The sequence below is a fragment of the Nipponia nippon genome, unplaced genomic scaffold, assembly GCF_047370975.1.
Source record: "Nipponia nippon isolate SJK-2023a ecotype South Korea unplaced genomic scaffold, ASM4737097v1 scaffold_33, whole genome shotgun sequence".
NCBI lineage: Eukaryota > Metazoa > Chordata > Aves > Pelecaniformes > Threskiornithidae > Nipponia > Nipponia nippon.
Window position 1 is genome coordinate 2,270,034 of NW_028262351.1, and position 20,658 is coordinate 2,290,691.

Below are 20,658 nucleotides of genomic sequence, written 5' to 3' on the forward strand. Positions count from 1 at the left end.
CCTGGCTGCTCCGATGCTGGGATAATGGGGCCAGTAGCCCAGAATTAGAGGGTAGGGAAGCCAAGCAGCTGGGATCCCTTTCTAGGGAAGGGGGCATTGACAAAGCGATTGGAAAAGGGGCACAAGCCCTCAGCCTCTGGAGGCGACTCCTGTCAGGTGTGAAGGAAAGAAGGAAAGGTATCCCTTCAAGGAAGATGTTATATGTCATCCAGGCAAGTGGACCACCATGGAGAGAGGTATCCAGTACCTGAGGGAATTAGCTGTGCTGGAAGTGATTTATAATGACCTGGACAATGAGCAGTTATCCAAAGATCCAGACGAAGTCCAATGCACATGACCCACGTGGTGGAAGTTTGTGCGGAGCGCACCATCATCGTATGCAAACTCTTTGGCAATAATGACCTGGAAAGATGAAGAGGGACCAACGGTGGATGAAATGGCTGGCCAACTCCGACACTACAAAGAAAGTCTCTCTTCCTCCCTACAGGTCTGAGTCTCAACTGTGGAGAAACTGTCCCAGAAGGTCCAGCAACTCGAAGAGGATGTGTCCTACTCCTCACCTGTACGGGCCAGTATCTCAGCCATTAGGAGTAAGCGTCCCTCTGTTCAAGAGAGAAGATATAGTGGATACACACCACGGGGCACTCTGTGGTTTTATCTGCATGACCACGGAGAGGACATGAGGAAGTGGGATGGAAAACCTACCTTGACCCTAGAGGCACGGGTACATGACTTGCAAGGAAAAACAACTACAAAAGGTGGTTCTCCCAGGAGAGTTGCAGCTCCAGTTTCTAGTGAGCAGTTCCCCAGACAGAGTAGAAGGGCTGATTTTGCTTCTGATCTCAATAAAGGGGTTTTTGATTCGCATTTACAAGAAGTGAGTAACAAATGCTATGACCAGGACTAGAGGGGCCCTTCCTCCAGCCAGGTGGAGGAAAGGGACAATCGGGTGTACTGGACTGTGTGGATTCGATGGCCTGGCACATCAGACCCACAGGAGTATAAGGCTTTAGTGGACACCGGTGCACAGTGTACCTTAATGCCATCAAGCTATAAAGGAGCAGAACCCATCTGTATTTCTGGAGTGACAGGGGGATCCCAACAGCTGACTGTATTGGAGGCTGAAGTGAGCTTAACCGGGAATGAGTGGCAGAAGCACCCCATTGTGACTGGCCCAGAGGCCCCATGCATCCTTGGCATAGATTACCTCAGGAGAGGGTATTTCAAGGACCCAAAAGGGTACTGGTGGGCTTTTGGCATAGCTGCCTTGGAGACGGAGGAAATGAAACAGCTGTTTACCCTGCCTGGTCTTTTGGAGGACTCTTCTGTTGTGGGGTTGCTGAGGGTCAAAGAACAACAGGTGCCAATTGCTACCACAACAGTGCACCGGCGGCAATATCGCACCAACAGAGACTCCCTGATTCCCATCCATAAGTTGATTCGTCAGCTGGAGAGCCAAGGAGTGATCAGCAAGACTCACTCACCCTTTAACAGTCCCATATGGCCAGTGCGAAAGTCTAATGGAGAGTAGAGACTAACATTAGGCTATTGGGGCCTGAATGAAGTCACACTGCCACTGAGTGCTGCTGTGCCAGACATGTTAGAACTTCAATATGAATTGGAGTCAAAGGCAGCCAAGTGGTATGCCACCGTTGCCATTGCTAATGCATTTCTCTCAATCCCTTTGGCAGCAGAGTGCAGGCCACAGTTTGCTTTCACTTGGAGGGGGGTCCAGTACACCTGGAATCAACTGCCCCAGGGGTGGAAAAACAGCCCCACCATTTGCCATGGACTGATCCAGACTGCACTGGAACAGGGTGGGGCTCCAGAACACCTGCAATACATTGATGACATCATTGTATGGGGCAACACAGCAGCAGAAGTTTTTGAGGAAGGGAAGCAAATAGTCCAAATCCTTCTGGAGGCTGGCTTTGCCATAAAACAAAGTAAGGTCAAGGGACCTGCACAGGAGATCCAGTTTTTAGGAATAAAATGGCAAGATGGATGTCGTCAGATCCCAATGGATGTGATCAACAAAATAACAGCCATGTCTCCACCAACCAGCAGAAAGGAAACACAGGCTTTCTTGGGCGTTGTGGCTTTTTGGAGAATGCATATTCCAAATTACAGTCTCATCGTAAGCCCTCTCTATCAAGTGACCCGCAAGAAGAACAATTTCAAATGGGGCCCTGAGCAATGACAAGCCTTTGAACAAAGTAAACGGGAGATAGTTCATGCTGTAGCCCTTGGGCCAGTCCGGAGCCAAGTGGTTCAAGCCTCTCTCGTATGGAGGACGATGGCTGAAATATATATATATGGGGAGGCCTGGCAGATTGATTATATCACACTCCCACAAACCTGCCAAGGCAAGTGCCATGTGCTTACAATGGTGGAAGCAACCACGGGATGCCTGCTACATATCCTGTGCCCCATGCCACCCACCGCCCGGAACACTATCCTGGGCCTTGAAAAGCAAGTCCTATGGCAACATGGCACCTCAGAAAGAATTGAGTCAGATAACAGAACTCATTTCCAAAACAGCCTCATAGACACCTGGGCCAAAGAGCATGGCATTGAGTGGGTATATCACATCGCCTATCATGCACTAGCCTCTGGGAAAATCGAACGATACAATGGACTGTTAAAGACTACACTAAAAGCAATGGGTGGTGGGACATTCAAACATGGGGATACACATTTAGCAAAGGCCACCTGGTTAGTCAACACTAGGGGATCTGCCAATTGAGCTGGCCCTGCCCAATCAAAACTTTTACGTACTGTAGAAGGGGGATAAAGTCCCTGTAGTGCACATAAAAAATATGATGGGGAAGACAGTCTGGGTTACTCCCACCTCGGGCAAAGGCAAACCCATTTGTGGTATTGCTTTTGCTCAAGGACCAGGGTGCACTTGGTGGGTGATGCAGGAGTATGGGGAAGTCCGATGTGTACCTCAAGGGGATTTGATTTTGGGTGAAAATAGCCAATGAACTGAATGGTATGATGTTAATTGCTATATAATACTGTATGTCATCATTTCTATGGTGGCTATATGCCATATCAACAGTATACAGTAAGAATCACCCAAATTGATGAAGAATAAACGTTGAGGTAACTGACCATGGAACCAGATGGAACCAGAACTGGCTTCAGCATGCAACAATTCAGCACCACACACCATCTCTCCTGCCATGAAACACTGTTATGACAGATGGAGCCCAAAGTCACGGACTGAATGAACTCAACGGACTTTTTAGAGGGATAGCCTATAGACTAAGGAAATGATATCTGTGTGTATATATCAAAACTCTATGTATATATCAAATAACTGCATGAGATTCAACAAGGCTAAGGGCCGGGTCCTGCACTTGGGTCATAACAACCCCATGCAACGCTACAGGCTTGGGGAAGATTGGCTGGAGAGCTGCCCGGCGGAAAAGGACCTGGGGGTATTAGTTGACAGCTGGCTGAACATGAGCCAGCAGTGTGCTCAGGTGGCAAAGAGGGCTAATGGTATCCTGGCTTGGATCAGAAATAGCGTGGCCAGCAGGACCAGGGAGGTGGTGATAGTGCCCCTGTACTCGGCACTGGTGAGGCCGCACCTCGAGTACTGTGTTCATTTTTGGGCCCCTCACTACAAGAAGGACATTGAGATGCTGGAGTGTGTCTAAAGAAGGGCAATGAAGCTGGTGAAGGGTCTAGAGAACAGGTCATACGAGGAGCAGCTGAGGGAGCTGGGGTTGTTTAGCCTGGAGAAGAGGAAGCTGAGGGGAGACCTTATTGCTCTCTACAACTACCTGAAAGGAGGCTGTAGTGGGGGGGAGTCGGTCTCTTCTCCCAAGTAACAAGTGATAGGATGAGAGGAAATGGGCTCAGGTTGTGCCAGGGGAGATTTAGATTGGATATTAGGAAAAATTTCTTCATGGAGAGAGTGGTTAGGCATTGGAACAGACTGTCAAGGGAAGTGGTACAATCACAGTCCCTGGAAGTATTCAAGAAACACGTGGATGTGGTGCTTAGGAACATGGTTTAGAGGTGGACCAGGCAGTTAGGTTAACAGGTTGGACTCCATGATCTCAGAGGTCCTTTCCAACCTTAACAATTCTATGATTCTATAATTCTATGAAAAGACTGGACAAGTGGTAGTCATTAATTAGAACGTATTGGAAAGTGTAAGACCTGGGCATAACATAGATGGTATAGAATAAGGATAATGTCCTAGTTTCACCTGGGACAGAGTTAATTTTCTTCCTAGTAGCTGGTATAGTGCTGTGTTTTGGATTTAGGATGAGAACAATGTTGATAACACACTGACGTTTTAGTTGTTGCTGAGTAGTGTTTACACCCGTCAAGGACTTGTCAGCTTCCCATGCTCTGCCAGGTGCACAAGAAGCTGGGAGGGGGCACAGCCAGGACAGCTGACCCAGACTGGCCAAAGGGCTATTCCATACCATATGATGTCATGCCCAGTATATAAACTGTGGGGAGTTGGCTGTGGGGGGGAGGGACCGCTGCTCGGGGACAGGCTAGGCATTGGTCTGCAGGTGGTGAGCAATTGCATCGTGCATCACTTGCTTTGTATGTTATTATTATTACTACTACTACTACTGCTTTATTTTATTTAAATTATCAAACTGTTCTTATCTCAACCCATGAGTTTTTCTCACTTTTACTCTTCCTATTCTCTTTGTGGCTGTGCGGCTATGTGGCTGTGTGGTGCTTAGTTGTTGGCTGGGGTTAAAGCATGACAATCTGGTAGAGCTCAACACTTAAGAATGGAATAAAGATATTAGGGGAAGGGAGGAGTCAGTAATTTGGAAAAAGTGAGAATCTGCTCCAGTGTAGGCTCTCCACAGGCCACAATTCCTTCAGGAAAGATCCACCTGTGCCACTGTGGTCTCTTCCACAGGCTGCAGGGGAATATCTGCTCTGATGTCTAGAGCACCTCTTCTTCCTCCTTCTTGTTATCTGTTTTTTCTCACTTTTTTCCTCACTGTCTGCGTAGTGTTTTGTGCTTTCTTAAATATGTTTTCACAGAGGTTCTAATAGCTTGGCTGATTGGCTCAGCTTTGGCCTGCGGTGGGTGTGGGCCACCCCAGCAGAGAGGCTTGAACCACTTGGCTCGCTTGATTGCAGCGCATGTTTCACATTCATGGATAACCTGTGCAATAGTGTCCATGGTCAAGTCCACCCCTCAGTCACGAGCCCATCTATATGTTGCATCTCTTCCTTGATGGCCTGAGGTGTCATGGGCCCACCGAGCTAGAAATAATTCACCCTTATGTTGCCAGTCCAGATCCACCTGAGCCACTTCAATCTTAGCAGCCTGATCCACTTGCTGGTTGTTTTGATGTTCTTCAGTGGCCTGACTCTTGGGTATCTGAGCATCTACGCGATGTACTTTTACAACCAGGTTCTCCATCTGGGCAGCAATATCTTGCCACAATGCGGCAGCCCAGATGGGTTTGCCTCTGCACTGCCAGTTGCTCTGCTTCCATTGCTGCAACCATCCCCACAGGGCATTTGCCACCATCCGTGAATCAGTACAGAGAGAGAGCATTGGCCACTTTTCTCATTCAGCAATATCTAAAGCCAGCTGGATGGCTTTCACCTCTGCAAACTGACTCGATTCACCTTCTCCTTCAGCAGTTTCTGCAACTTGTTGTACAGGACTCCATACAGCAGCTTTCCACCTCCGATGCTTCCCCACAAGACAACAGGACCCATCAGTGAACAGGGCATATTGCTTCTCATTTTCTGATAGTTTATTATGCAGTGGGGCCTCCTCAGCACGCGTCACTTCCTCCTCTGGTGATATTCCGAAATCTTTGCCCTCTGGCCAGTCCATGATCACTTCCAAGATTCCTGGGCGACTGGGGTTTCCTATTCGAGCCCATTGTGTGATCAGTGCGACCCACTTACTCCACGTAGCATCAGTTGCATGATGTGTACAGGGGATCCTCCCTTTGAACATCCAGCCCAGCACTGGCAGTCGGGGTGCCAGGAGGAGCTGTGCTTCAGTACCAACCACTTCCCAAGCAGCTTGAACCCCTTCATAGGCTGCCAATATCTCTTTTTCAGTTGTAGTATAGCGGGCCTTGGATCCTCTGTATCTCCAACTCCAAAACCCTAGGGGTCGACCTCGAGTCTCCCCTGGTGCTTTCTGCCAGAGGCTCCAGGTAGGGCCGTTCTCCCCGGCTGTGGTGTATAACACGTTTTTTACATCTTGTCCTGCCCGGACTGGCCCAAGGGCTACAGCATGAACTATCTCCTGTTTAATTTGTTCAAAGGCTTGTCGTTGCTCAGGGCCCCATTTGAAATTGTTCTTCTTGCGGGTCACTTGATAGAGAGGGCTTGCGATGAGACTGTAATTTGGAATGTGCATTCTCCAAAAAGCCACAACGCCTAAGAAAGCTTGTGTTTCCTTTTTGCTGGTTGGTGGAGACATGGCTGTGATTTTGTTGATCACATCCATTGGGATCTGACGACGTCCATCTTGCCATTTTATTCCTAAAAACTGGATCTCCTGTGCAGGTCCCTTGACCTTACTTTGGTTTATGGCAAAACCGGAAAGAAAATTACTCTATCCCAGCTGAAACCAGGACACAGACAGATTATCCTACAGAAGCTAGATACATAGACAAGACTGATTTTTTTGTTAACAAGTATTTGTGAGAAGAATATGTGGATGGCAAAAACATCGAAGTATACTGTAAAGTAGGAAAAGATTCTATTAAACCTTGGTTAATTTATAAAAAAAAAAACCCACATCAGAATATTTTGATTGTCATCTTGGAATACCCTACATAATGAAAATAATAGTAAAAGGCAGGTGATATATGAATTTTCCCCTCTGGATGCTTTCTCCTATTGAAAGGATTAAAGAAGATACTACTTCTGCTGTATCTTTCCTTTGAAAAAGTGAGGGAGCTCTGAAAAATTTGTTTGAGAAAGGGGGGAGAAAGTTAATAAATTTATATACAACCCTGCTCTGAGTTATTACAGAAATAAAGGTGCATATTTTTAACACTGAGATTAATTAATCAACAGGACAACTTTCTAAAGGAACTAATGGATTCCCCATAATTCAGTATCTTCAAGGTACATTTGGATGGCTGTTTAGAAAAAGATTCCAAATCAGTCTAGAGGTTAACTATCTTCATTTTCATTCTGCTGTAACTTTGTCTTTTGTGTACAATACTCGACAACAACATTGTAGAGGCCTCATCAAACTAGAAAAACTATCAGTCCGCTTATCATAAATGCTGTTTTGCATCTAGAAGTTCTAGTTCTTGTTTAATTCAGCTGGCACTTGTCCATACAACAAACTGTCAAAACTCAGATTTTTTTTCCTTGAAGTTTAAAACAAAAACAAAAAAAGGACTGAATTTGGCTAAATATGAAACAGTAGAAGAATTTCAGTAAGGTCACTGATTAATGGCTAGTATATATTTTTTTGTTGTTATTTTGACTGATTAAAAATAATAAGCTATTTTTAACTCAGCAGTGCTTGACAAAGAGCAATCTTGCAAGGAAATGCAAATTTGTGACATGGTGACATACTTGAAAACATTTACATTAGTAAATAGGATGGTGTTGTTCCTCCAGGTGTGGTGGGTTGACCCTGGCTAGCAGCCAAGCACCCACATAGGCACTTGCTCACTCCCCCCCCAGTGGGATGGGGAAGAAAATCGGAAGAGCAAAATGGGTTGAGATAAAGACAGTTTAATAGGTGAAGTAAAAGCTGCACATGCAATCAAAAGAAAATAAGGAATTTATTCATTATTTCCCATCGACTGGCAGATATTTAGCCATTTCCAGGAAAGCAGGGCCTCAGGACACATAACGGTTCCTTGGGAAGACATATGCCATAACCATGAATGTCTCCCCTTCCTTCTCCTTTTCTTGAGCTTTTATTGCTGAGGTATGACATCATATGGTATGGAATATCCCTTTGGTCAGTTGGGGTCAGCTGTCCCAGCTGTCCCCTCTCCCAACTTCTTGTGTACCCCCACAGCCTACTCGCTGTGGGGGGGGGGGTGATGGGGAAAAAGAGAAAGCCTCCACACTATGCAAGCACTGCTCAGCAATAGCCAAAGCACTGATGTGTTATCAACGCTGTTTAGTCACAAATCCAAAACACAGCACCATGTGGGCTGCTATGAAGAAAGTTAACTCCATCCCAGACAGACCCAGTATACGAGGTAACTGCTGTAGATCAGCACTGGTAAGTCAGCTGTCCTTCTAAACCATAGTTTGTATTTCTTTAGCTTATTTTTTCCCCTGAATAATTTGTCTAATCTGTGAAGCATTCGCCTCTCATCTCATATAGTCTATGTCATGGTCACGAGTGGCGTTCCCCAGGGCTCAGTAGTGGGGCCAGTCCTGTTTTAATATCTTTGGGGGATTGAGTGCACCCTCAGTAAGTTTGCAGACAACACCAAGCTGGGTGGGAGTGTTGATCTGCTGGAGGGTAGGAAGGCTCTACAGAGGGATCTGGACAGGCTGGATCGATGGGCCGAGGCCAACTGTATGAGGTTTAACAAGGCTAAGTGCCAGGTCCCGCACTTGGGTCACAACAACCCCATGCAACGCTACAGGCTTAGGGAAGAGTGGCTGGAGAGCTGCCCGGCGGAAAAGGACCTGGAGGTGTTGGTTGACAGCTGGCTGAACATGAGCCAGCAGTGTGCTCAGGTGGCCAAGAGGGCCAATGGCATCCTCACTTGTATCAGGAATAGCGTGGCCAGCAGGACCAGGGAGGTGGTGATAGTGCCCCTGTACTCGGCACTGGTGAGGCCGCACCTCGAGTACTGTGTTCATTTTTGGGCCCCTCACTACAAGAAGGACGTTGAGATGCTGGAGTGTGTCCAAAGAAGGGCAACAAAGCTGGTGAAGGGTCTGGAGCACAAGTCTTATGAGGAGCGGCTGAGGGAGCTGGGGTTGTTTAGCCTGGAGAAGAGGAGGCTGAGGGGAGACCTTATTGCTCTCTACAACTACCTGAAAGGAGGTTGTAGTGAGGTGGGGGTCAGTCACTTCTCCCAAGTAACAAGTGATAGGATGAGAGGAAATGGGCTCAGGTTGTGCCAGGGGAGATTTAGATTGGATATTAGGAAAAATTTCTTCATGGAGAGAGTGGTTAGGCATTGGAACAGACTGTCAAGGGAAGTGGTACAATCACAGTCCCTGGAAGTATTCAAGAAACACGTGGATGTGGTGCTTAGGAACATGGTTTAGAGGTGGACCAGGCAGTTAGGTTAACAGGTTGGACTCCATGATCTCAGAGGTCCTTTCCAACCTTACTGATTCTATAATATTCTAATATTCTAATATTCTATGATTCTAATATTCTATGATTCTAATATTCTATGATTCTATGTCTTTAGAGAAAAGTGATTAGGCTTTTAAAAATCTTGTTATGCCATAGGAAAATCCATTCAAAATAAAATATGCAATTCCTAGTGATTTATGCAAACCTATTATGAATTAATTTTGATTCAGTAAAAAATGCAGTGCTATCTGGCATCTTTAGTCCTGTGTTGTTGACTGCTTTTAGTAAAGAAGGCAAATCTGCTTAGAGTATATCTGACAAGTAAACATTGACATGTATAATCACTACATGTGGTATATTAATATTTTACATAAATAAAACTCTTTAAAACTTCTAGTAGGTGCAATAAAAGGTTGCACAATGTTTTTATTGAAGAGCTGCTGAGTATGCTGCAGAGCTTTTAAAAATAATACAGAAGGCAATGCTGACATGGGGAAATGAAACTAGTGAAAGTACATAAAACTCAGTAGGTATCCCACACTAACTCCCCATGTGGATACTAGAATTTCACATTTCTAGTGGAGAAGTAGTATTTGTGCATTATGTTCACACCATAGTTTATTACATTCACATAGCTGACTTCACAAATAATATCAGTGAGTCACCATGGCCCGAGACAAAGAGTTATGCCCATATTAGTGCTAGGAATACATTAAGATCAGAAAGCAGAGTTGTGATTCTTTTGCCTGTTTGATACTGTTTCTCCAATAAATATTTTGTCCATGTCTTTAAATTGTTATTGAATCGGTTTTATTTTTTCATAATATATTTTTTTAATGTACAGTAAAGACTATTTGATTTATCATAGAATCATAGAATCATAGAATACCAGGTTGGAAGGGACCTCAAGGATCATCTGGTCCAACCTTTCTAGCACAATCTAGACGAGATGGCCCAGCACCATGTCCAGCTGAGTCTTAAACGTGTTCAGCGTAGCGGAGTCAACCACTTCCCTGGGGAGATTATTCCAATGATTTACTGTTCTCATTGTGAAAAATTTTCCTCTCGTGTCCAATCGGAATCTCCCTGGGAGTAACTTGTACCCGTTACCCCTTGGCCTCGCCATGTGACTCTTTGTAAAAAGGGAGTCTCCATCTTCTTTGTAGCTCCCCTTTAAGTACTGGTACATGGTGATGAGATCAACTCTAAGCCTCCTTTTCTCAAGGCTGAACAAACCCAGCTCTCTCAGCCTATCCTCATATGACAGGCTTCACAGACCCTTGATCATCTTGGTGGCCCTTCTCTGGACCCCCTCCAGCCTGTCCACATCTTTTTTGTATAGCGGGGACCAGAACTGTACACAGTATTCCAGGTGTGGCCTGACAAGCGCCGAGTGGGATAATGACTTCTTTATCTCTGCTGGTGATGCCCTTTTTGATGCAACCCAGCATCCTATTGGCCTTCTTGGCCGCAGCAGCACACTGTTCACTCATATTAAGCTTCTTGTCCACCAGGACCCCCAGGTCCCTTTCCACAGAGCTGCTCCCCAGCCGGGGTAGATCCCAGCCTGTGCTGCACTCCTGGATTATGTTTTCCCAGGTGCAAGACCCTACACTTGCCCCTGTTAAACTTCATAAGGTTCTTGTTAGCCCCCTCTTCCAGCCTATCCAGATCTTCCTGCAGGGTGGCTCTCCCTTCCAGAGTGTCTACTTCCCCACTCAATTTGGTGTCATCTGCAAACTTCATCAGGCTACATGAAAAACAGGGATGGAAAAGAACTGCTCATTCATTTGTTAATTTTTTTGCCAAGGTGTGACTGTTCATCTGTGGTGTGATTTTTTTTTGGTGTGTGTGTGTTTTTCTGTGTTTTTTTTTAAAAATATTATTATTATTTTTAAACTAATGCTCTGTCCAATTTAGTTGTAAATGACTCAGGTGCTGGAACTTCCCTACTTGCCTTTTGAGACTGTTCTATAATTTAGAAAAAAATTAGGAAGTGTTTTCTGATAATTAGCTTCTATGTTTTTTTTGCCTTATAGCTTTTCCTGTAAATTATATATTCATTTAATTTAGGTTAAATTGATTAAATCTGTGTTACAGAAGGAAGGGGCTCTGGAGGCTGTGTGTCAGAGTACAAAAGTGCTCATTTGCAAATGTATCTTCAGAAGTGTAATTGCCCAGTTATGTTAACAATTTGATTTGTATTTTTGGACATAATAAGCATTCTTCTAATTAAAGGTCTATTTTATACTTCCATCTATCTTCTGAAAGTGTGACCATACAAAGAAAAACCTTTTGTATTTGATGCATGTTCAGTAAATAAGCTAGATTAGTTGATCTCATTTATTCCTTGTTATTTAACTTTAATTTTCATTCATTGGTGAAAACACTGCATTGGTGTCTTAGCTGCTTTCAGTGATTAAAAATATTGACTTAATAGGTGTGTGTGTGGTTTAGCTGGCATCAACTAAGTAAGAAATTCATATCTATAGTAAGCATAGACACCTATCTTTTCCCTCTAAAGACAATAAAATCTTTCTGTGAAATTGAAACAGTACTGACATACAAAAATGTCTGAGTTGCCTTTTTGAGTTTTTCTTGAGGTAGTATATGTTGGTTATTGGTAAATAAGTAAATGTGTAAAAGCACAGTACCCATTGATTATTTCATGCATGAAATTCCTAGAATAAAAAGGGGGGGGAAATTCCTTTAAATCCACGATTTTTTATTACAGGAACCTAGATATAGTTATTTTAGCTTTGACATGATGCAGCTTTGATTCCTTTATGAATTAGAGCAATACACAGCATTTTAGGGTGTGTCTTAAAAACAAGGATAGTTCCAACTCTTGGTGCCACAGTATATAAACACCCTTTACACAAAGATGCCAATGCAGAGGGATGAGGTACAAAGCACATGAGAGTCAGGTGGTGACATCTGGTGAAGGATTGTGCTCTGAGGTTAGGTGAATCTGGGTCATGCCTATATATGGAAGATCCAATAACTAGTCCACACTAATTCTCTGTAGCGTGCTCAAATCATCTCTGGATTGGGTACCCTATACTACTTGTGAAAGTTAGCTCCCTTGCACATGGACACCCTCAGCGCTTCAGAAAGTGTCCGCATGGGAGGCGGATTAAGTGCAGAGTCGCTATTATGCAGTGAAATCATGTCTCGGATGACAGTGCACCAACCTCCTTGTGTAGACACAGTGTATGTGATGAAGGGCTAATCCAGTTTCATATCCAGAACATTTCTGTTTGTTTTTTTTTCAGAACGGGTTTTCTGATTTCTTTAATAATGTAGTTTGTTCTTAATATAATTCACAGATGGGAGTCTTTCAAAGGCAAAAATCATAGTGTAGGAACATAGCTGTAACTGAAAACTAATAGGAAATAAGTAGCAAATGCTATCTGGCTTTGAGCTAACAGTTTCAGAAACTTTCAGATGTAGGCATTTCTTCAGTCTTCTGAAGCTACTATCTAATTAAAAACTGAACTCTCCAGTCAGTCCTGTGAAAGAAGCCTGATAAGAAGAGCCAGAGAACTTGTCAATTTTTGTGTTTAATGAAATAAGACCCTAGATAGACTCTAGATAGCGCAAGGCCTGTGGTTGATAATGCATTGGCAACATCTGTTTCTGAACACCTGGTAGTGAGATAGAAGGTATTGTTTCTTAGACTGCTTCAAACTGAGAAGCAGATAGCTTTGCTATGAGTTAAGTTTTAGTGTACAAGAAAAAAATTCTACCACCAGCGAGATTAACAATTAAACCAATAACTGTGAAGGTAAATTGAACAAAAATGTCATGCTATTCAAATCTTCTTTATTGCCCCACATAGAAACATAGAGCAGATTTACAACTGTGTGTGCTCTTCTCTTTAGAATGGCTTATTTTTTATGCTGCAGAGTTGTTGTATGTTAAAGTAATTCTCAGTGCAGCAGATGTAGCATTGAGAACTGCAACACGGTGAGAAATGTCAGCGGCAGACTGTACCATCTTTGCTGTTAGATGCACTGGGTGAACTGAGATTGGAGCTTGAAAGTTAGTTTCCTTTCATGTGACTCTTAGTGTCTTTTGATGTACTTTTTTCCCCCCTAAGCTTATGGTTTTTAGAAGGAAAAAAATACAGTTCTGATTGATTAATTAATTAATTAATTAAGTAGGTCACATTGAATAGCTGACATGACTCTGCAAATTTCATGTAGTAGTTCTGCCTCTAATGAACATAATTTTTATTATGTGACATAAATTTGGTATGTATAAGGAAGAGAAAAGGAAGGGTGTTTCTACTGCAAAATATAAAGAGCAAATAAAAAGCAGTGGTTTTAGGGAAGAGAATTAACAGCAGCAAATGCATGGGTACATGGAAGCCAAATGGCTGAAGCAATTTTGCAATCAGAATAAATGAGTAAAATGTGCAGTAGGTGAATCAGTTTTTTACTGGGGAGTAAAAAAGAAATATTAGTAATCTAAGTATCCATCTGTTATCTCCTCCAACTTTTAAAAAAGCTGTCACTTATCTGTACTAAACTGAGTAGTTCTTGAAGCTAATTGCAGATATGCATGACATCAGTGAGGCCTTACCCAGGGGCCAAGAAGCTGAGTGTGGGGAGGGAGACAGAGCAGAATTCCTTATCCAGGGCTTGCCCTGCAGGGCAGGCTGGTCTGCCTGCAGCAAGCTGGGTGCCTGGTGGCTCCTCCCACCAGCCTTCCCACTTATTTGGCAGAGAACGTGCTCCAGATCTCACCAATTTACCTGCTTGTCTGGTGCTGTGAAATAGCCCAAGTCTTAAAACACTTCTATTTCTCAGAAAATTGTCAAATGGACAGTGAGATAGTACTCAGTGACCCAACTAGGAAAGATGCCCTCCTAGACTTGCTATTTGTGAATAGAGAAGGACTCGTGGGAGATGTGATGGTAGGTGGCTGTCTTGGCCACAGTGATCATGAAATGGTTGAGTTTAAAATTTTCAGTGTAATGAGAAAAAAGGACAGCAGAGTTGCTACCCTGGACTTCAGGAGAGCAGACTTTAAGCTATTCAGAGAGCTATTTAGCAGAGAACTCTGGGAATCTGCTTTTGAGGGCTTAGGAGTCCACGAGTGCTGGTCAGTCTTTAAGAAGCATCTTTTCGAAGCATAGGAGCAGGCAACTCCACTGTGTTGAAAGTCAAGCAAGTGGGGCAGAAGACCAGCTTGGCTGAAGAGGGAACTCCCTGTGGAGCTCAAGAGGAAAAAGAAATTGTATGATGTCTGGAAGCAAGGTCAGGCTTCGCAGGAAGATTACAGAGCTGTGGTTCATATATGCAGGGAGAAGACATGAAAGGCCAAAGCTCAACTAGAGTTGAAACTAGCCAGTGTTGTGTCAGATAACAAGAAGGGCTTTTTTTAAGTATGTTAATAGCAAGAGGAGGTCTAAAGAAAACATTGGACTGATACTTGTTGAAGATGGTCACCTGACTAGTAGGGATGAAGTAAAAGCGGAGGCATTCAATGCTTTCTTTGCCTCAGTCTTTAATATTACTGATAGACCTTGGGCTGCCCGGTCCCCTGAGTTGGAGGACCACGAGTGTGGGAACAGTGACTTTCCATTTGTGGACACTGATATTGTAAGGGACCAGCTGTATCAGCTGAATGTTCACAAGTCCATGGGACCTGATGGGATTCATCCCAGAGTACTGAAGGAGCTAGTGGATGTTATGGCAGGACCCTTCTCAATCATCTACCAAAGGTCTTGGGAGTCTGGGGAGGTCCCTGCTGACTGGAAGCTAGCCAATGTTATTCCAATTTAAAAGAAGGGTGTGAGGGAAGACCCAGGGAACTACAGACCTGTTAGTCTAAGCTCAGTTCCAGGAAAAATAATGGAGAAGATTATACTGAATACTACTGAAAGACATTTAATTTAATAATTAATGCAATCCTCAGGCACAGTCAACATGGATTCACAAAGGGAAAGTCCTGTTTAATTAATCTGATCTCCTTCTACGATAAGGTCACCCACCTAGTGGATAAAGGGAAGGCGGTGAATGTAGTCTTTCTGGATTTTAGTAAGGCTGTCCCTCACAGCATCCTTCTGGACAAGTTGTCCAGCTGTGGGATGAGCGGGTTCACAGTGCGCTGGGTGAAGAACTGGCTGAAGGGCAGAGCTCAAAGGGTTGTAGTGAATGGGGCTACATCTGGCTGGCAACCAGTCACCAGTGGTGTTCCTCAGGGTTCAATTCTAGGGCCAGTTCTGTTCAATATATTTGTCAATGATCTGGATGCAGGAGTTGAATGCACCCTTAGCAAGTTTGCTGATGATACCAAACTGGGAGGTGCTGTTGACTCTCTCGAGGGACAAGAGGCCTTGCAGAGGGATCTGGATAGATTGGAGCATTGGGCAATCATCAATGGCATGAAATTTAACAAGAATAAATGCCGGATCCTGCACCTGGGACAGAGTAATGCCAGGCACAAGTACAGAGTGGGAGAGGAGTGGCTGGAGAGCAGCCCTGCAGAAAGGGGTCTGGGGGTGCTGGTTGACAGCAGGCTCAATATGAGTCAGCAATGTGCCCTGGCAGCCAAGAGGGCAAACCGCATTCTGGGGTGCATCAAACACAGCATAACCATCCGGTCAAAAGAGGTGATGATCCTGCTGTATTTAGCACTGGTGCGGCCTCATCTTGAGTCTTGTGTGCAGTTCTGGCGCTCTCAATTTAAGAAGGATGAGAAGGTACTTGAATGCATCCAGAGGAGGGCAACAAAGCTGGTGAAAGGGCTGGAAGGCATGTCCTATGAGGAGTGGCTAAGGACTTTGGGTTTGTCTAGTTTGGAGAAAAGGAGACCTGAGGGATGACCTCATTGCTCCCTACAGCTTCCTGAGGAGGGGAAGTGGAGAGGGAGGTGCTGATCTCTTCTCCCTGGTATCCAGTGACAGGACATGTGGGAATGGTTCAAGGCTGCACCAGGGGAGGTTCAGACTTGCCATTAGGAAGCATTTCTTTACCGAGAGGGTGGTCAAACACTGGAACAGGCTTCCTCGAGAGGTGGTTGATGCCCCATGCCCGTCAGTGTTTAAGAGGCATTTGGACAATGCCCTTAATAACATGCTTTAGCTTTTGGTCAGTCCTGAAGTGGTCCGGCAGTTGGACTAGATGATCATTGTAGGTCCCTTCCAACTGAACTAGTCTAGTCTAGTCTATTCTATGCTTGTTGTATTGTCTTTTTTATTTTGTGTGTAATGCCATCATTTCCACATGCACTGGTAGGATCACCTTTTAAATGTGTGACTTTTTCATAGTATGAGTAGAATATGAGAGACTGTTCCTTCTTCCTTTGTATTGATAATAACTCCTTTTTGCTTTGACTTTATGAGAGCAAGCAAAGACTGACTAGATCATAATGTATTGTGGGATGTGCTTGTTCCAGTGACCTACCTAAATGAACTGGATGAAGAGTTTTCCAAAGATGACAAATTTGGGAGCTTTGCAGAAGTCCTCACAGGAGTGGTATGGCCACTGAAGCAAATTTGTGATTCCATGCCTATGAATGTTTCCTGTTTTACCCTGTTTTTAAGAGGATGTGTTCAAGTGTAATTTCTAACTACATGCTATATAGATATTTTCTGTCTCTTGTATGCAAATAGAATTTTGAATAGCTGTAGTTAATATTAACTAGAAGTTCATTGTTGGGTTCAAATACTGGTTATTTGGTGTCAGAGTACACTTGTCACGTGGCCTGGATACTTCCCTATAGGAAGTCACTGACTAAGAATTGAGATGTTTAAAGCTTCTTTTGTATTTAATAGATAAGCATTGCAAGTTGCTTATGATTTTGTCAGCAGCTTTCAGTTTGAGGAGCTGAAATGAGCCTGTTTTGCATTTGCAGGTATGTACAATTTGTCTTAAAACTAGTTGGAAAAATAACTCATAGCATCTAAAATTGATGCCTCTCTTCTAGGCTTTTTGTCCTCACTGGATACCTATCAATGTAGGTAAGCCATATGCCACTGTATACATGGGTCATTTCATAGGAAAGCCAAATCATTTCAGGTTTACAATGGTTATGTAGGCAGTAAAACTCTAGATGACTTAGTCAAGATTGAGGTCTGACCCATAGGGCATTTTCCAAACGGACATTTTTAGCAATAAATGCCTTGAACTTTTCATAGGTACACAGGGGATACAATTTGGTGTTTCTTGGTGTGATAAGTAGGTCATTTCTGAAGAGACAATTTAACTTCCTGTATATTCAGATTTCAGAACAGTAGTAACTGTTCTGTTGAGAATACATACTTTGTTATAACAATGTTTCTGGAACATTTTTAAACTGCTTATATTCACAGCAGTTTGTATCTTAACTAGGTCAATAATATTGGTATCCCCATTGAAGTTGCATTTCAGTATTGGAAATCTGTCCTTTATGCACCGTGTGCTTTTATTTTAAGCTAACTATGTTTGCTTGGCTATTTTTCTATATATGTTATGGAGTAGTCTTTTTTCCCCTCAAAATATTTGTTTTAAAATAATAAAAAAAGTCTGGTAGAGAGATGTGTATTTTTTATTTGGTAAAGTTGTTGTTCTTTCCTTGTGTATAAAAGGATATCCTGCTGCACCATTTACAGTATTCTTTGAAACTTCATTCAGAAGCAATGCATTCTCATAATATGATGGTCCTTCATGGCTATGAATTTGTTTTGAGCTTAATTTGCAGTACAGTCTATTCTCAAGTTACTTAAGGAAATAATGAAAACTATTTCAATATAAGTAGGGAGGAAAAAAAAATTACTCCAAATGACCAATGATCACAAAATAAAACCCTTATAAGAAAATCTCTAATTATAAGTAACTTTAGTCATAATGTTCAAAACCTTATAATAAAGGAAAGGACATGAATAAAATGGGTCACTGTACAGAATCAAGACCTATGTTTTTAGTGTTTAAAAATGCACAAAAAAGTATAACTTAAGCTTTGAAGAAGTTTCTTCAATGTTTTTATTCTTAACTTGAAGCTAAACATGGAACATTTTGGGAGAGCTATGGGAAAGTTATGAGGAAGTGAAAAAAGGTTTTCAGCCTTATTCAGCCTATGTTGTGCATTGTCTGGCAGAGTTACTTGCAAATCGGGTTTCTTGGGATCTGAGAGTGCAAAAGAGAATTGGTGCATTAAAAGCATTGCCAGAGTGCCTGCCCTGCTAGGGGGAAGGGAGGAAGAGGGCTTCTGCAAGTGCATCTGGCCTGGTGAGATTAACATGGCTTTCAGAGCAGCTTCAGTAACTAGTTTGAACCCCTCCCTTCAGCTTTTCAAAAATGTCAATATTATTTCAAAGAATACCTATCTGGGTACTTCTAACGAAGATTTCTGGAAAATCTCTAGTTCTAGTTAAGGTGTGAAGTTTTCAGAATATGGAGATGCTTTTTTCACTCGATTTAGAAAAGCATATCTTTGCTTGACAGCTGGGCCACAAGATTGTGGTCAAATAGTATTTAAACCTTGGTACCTTGCTCTGTGAATGGACTGGGTAATTTTTCCATTGAGAAATATGAAGTGTCAGTAAGCAGAATTCCTTAAGAAGTTAAAGGGGTGCATGGTCAGTTGTCATTTTCCATTAAGACAGTGAAAGTTAGGTATAGATCAAACATAGATGGCTGCTGGAAAATTGGATGCCAGTTCTTGATGCTGATTCACCTAACAGAAGTTAGAGAATTTCAGCCTCACTTGAATTTCTGGTATATGCCATTTTCACTAGTCACTGTAGAATCATAGAATCATAGAATATCTCAAGTTGGAAGGGACCCATAAGGATCATTGAGTCCAACTCCCTGCTCCTCGCAGGACTACCTAAAACTAAACCATATGACTAAGAGCGTCGTTCAGACGCTCCTTGAACTCTGACAGGCTTGGTGCCGTGACCACTTCCCTGGGGAGCCTGTTCCAGTGACTGACCACCCTCTCAGTGAAGAACCTTTTCCTAACGTCCAATCTGAACTTCCCCTGACGCAGCTTCATTCCATTTCCTCGTGTCCTGTCGCTGGTCACCAGAGAGAGGAGAAATTGTAGACTGCGATGAGGTCACCCCTCAGCCTTCTCTTCTCCAAGCTGAGCAAGCCAAGTGACCTCAGCTGCTCCTCATAAGTCTTGCCCTCGAGACCTTTCACCATCTTGGTTGTCCTCCTCTGGGCACACTCTAATAGTTTGATGTCCTTCTTATATTGAGGCACCCAAAACTGCACACAGTACTCGAGGTGGGGCCGCACCAGTGCGGTGTAGAGTGGGACAATCACCTCCCTCGACTGGCTAGCTCTGCTGTGCTTGATGCACCCCAGGACACGGTTGGCCCTTTTGGCTGCCAGGGCACACGGTTGACTCATATTCAACTTGCCATCAACCCAAACCCCCAGATCTCTTTCCACGGGGCTGCTCTCCAGCCTCTCCTCCCCCAATTTGTACGTATAACCAGGATTACCCCATCCCAGGTGCAGAATCTGGCACTTGCCCTTGTTAAACTTCACACGGTTGGTGATTGCCCAGCTCTCTAGTCTATCCAGATCTCTCTCTAAGGCCTCTCTACCCTCGAGGGAGTCCACAGCTCCTCTTAATTTAGTATCATCGGCAAACTTACTTACTTAATCTACATTTGACTCCTGCATCCAGATCATTTACAAAAACATTAAAGAGCACTGGCCCTAAAATCGAGCCCTGGGGAACCCCACTGGTTCCATCCTGATGCTAAAATTAAAATTTAGCTTTGCTAAAATTAAAACAAAAACACTTGTATTGGCTTCTCTTGGTCAACTAGATGGGTGACCTTGTCATAAAAGGAAATTAAGTTAGTTAAGCAGGACTTTCCCCTCATGAACCCATGTTGGGTATGACCAGTGACTGCATTGTCTCTCAAGTGTTTTTCAATAACCCCCTGAATAACCTTCTCCCTAATTTTACCAGGCACTGAAGTGAGACTGACAGGCCTGTAATTACCAGGGGCTTCCTTCTTACCCTTCTTGAAAATTGGCACAACATTTGCCAGCTTCCAGTTGACTGGGACCTCTCCAGACTCCCAAGACTGTTGAAAAATAATGGAGACAGGTCCCACGATGACATTGGCCAGCTCTTTCAGTAACCTGGGATGAATCCCATCAGGCCCCATAGACTTATGTGCATCCAGCTGGAGCAGCAAGTCTCAAACAAATTCAGAGTCGGCTGGGAGTTTATCATCCCCCCAGTCACGGTCTTCCAACACAGGGCTCCGGGGGTCCCAGGGCCCATCATCGGTGTTAAAGACAGAGGCGAAGAAGACATTAAACGTCTCCGCTTCGTCTACGTCCCTATTTGTGAGGTGACCAACCTCATCAAGCAATGGACCAATGCTATCTCTGAGTCTCCTTTTTCTGTTAACATATTTAAAAAAGCCCTTT

At 43.6% G+C, this 20,658-nt stretch overlaps 1 protein-coding gene across 9 annotated transcripts in view; it reads left to right on the forward strand.

Annotated features, from left to right (window-relative positions):
• The window catches only part of LOC148054180 (CDC42 small effector protein 2-like), a 92,290-nt gene that overhangs the window by 22,576 nt on the left and 49,056 nt on the right, over positions 1-20,658 (forward strand). For 4 of the 9 annotated variants that reach the window (XM_087770789.1, XM_087770790.1, XM_087770791.1 and 1 more), the window contains one exon: positions 17,052-17,131. The exons of 4 other annotated variants lie outside the window; for them this stretch is intronic. The gene's annotated coding sequence lies outside the window, so the exon portion shown is untranslated. Of the gene's footprint in view, positions 1-17,051; positions 17,132-17,203; positions 17,238-20,658 lie in introns of all 9 variants that reach the window. One more of the 9 variants, XM_087770793.1, reaches the window with a different exon arrangement.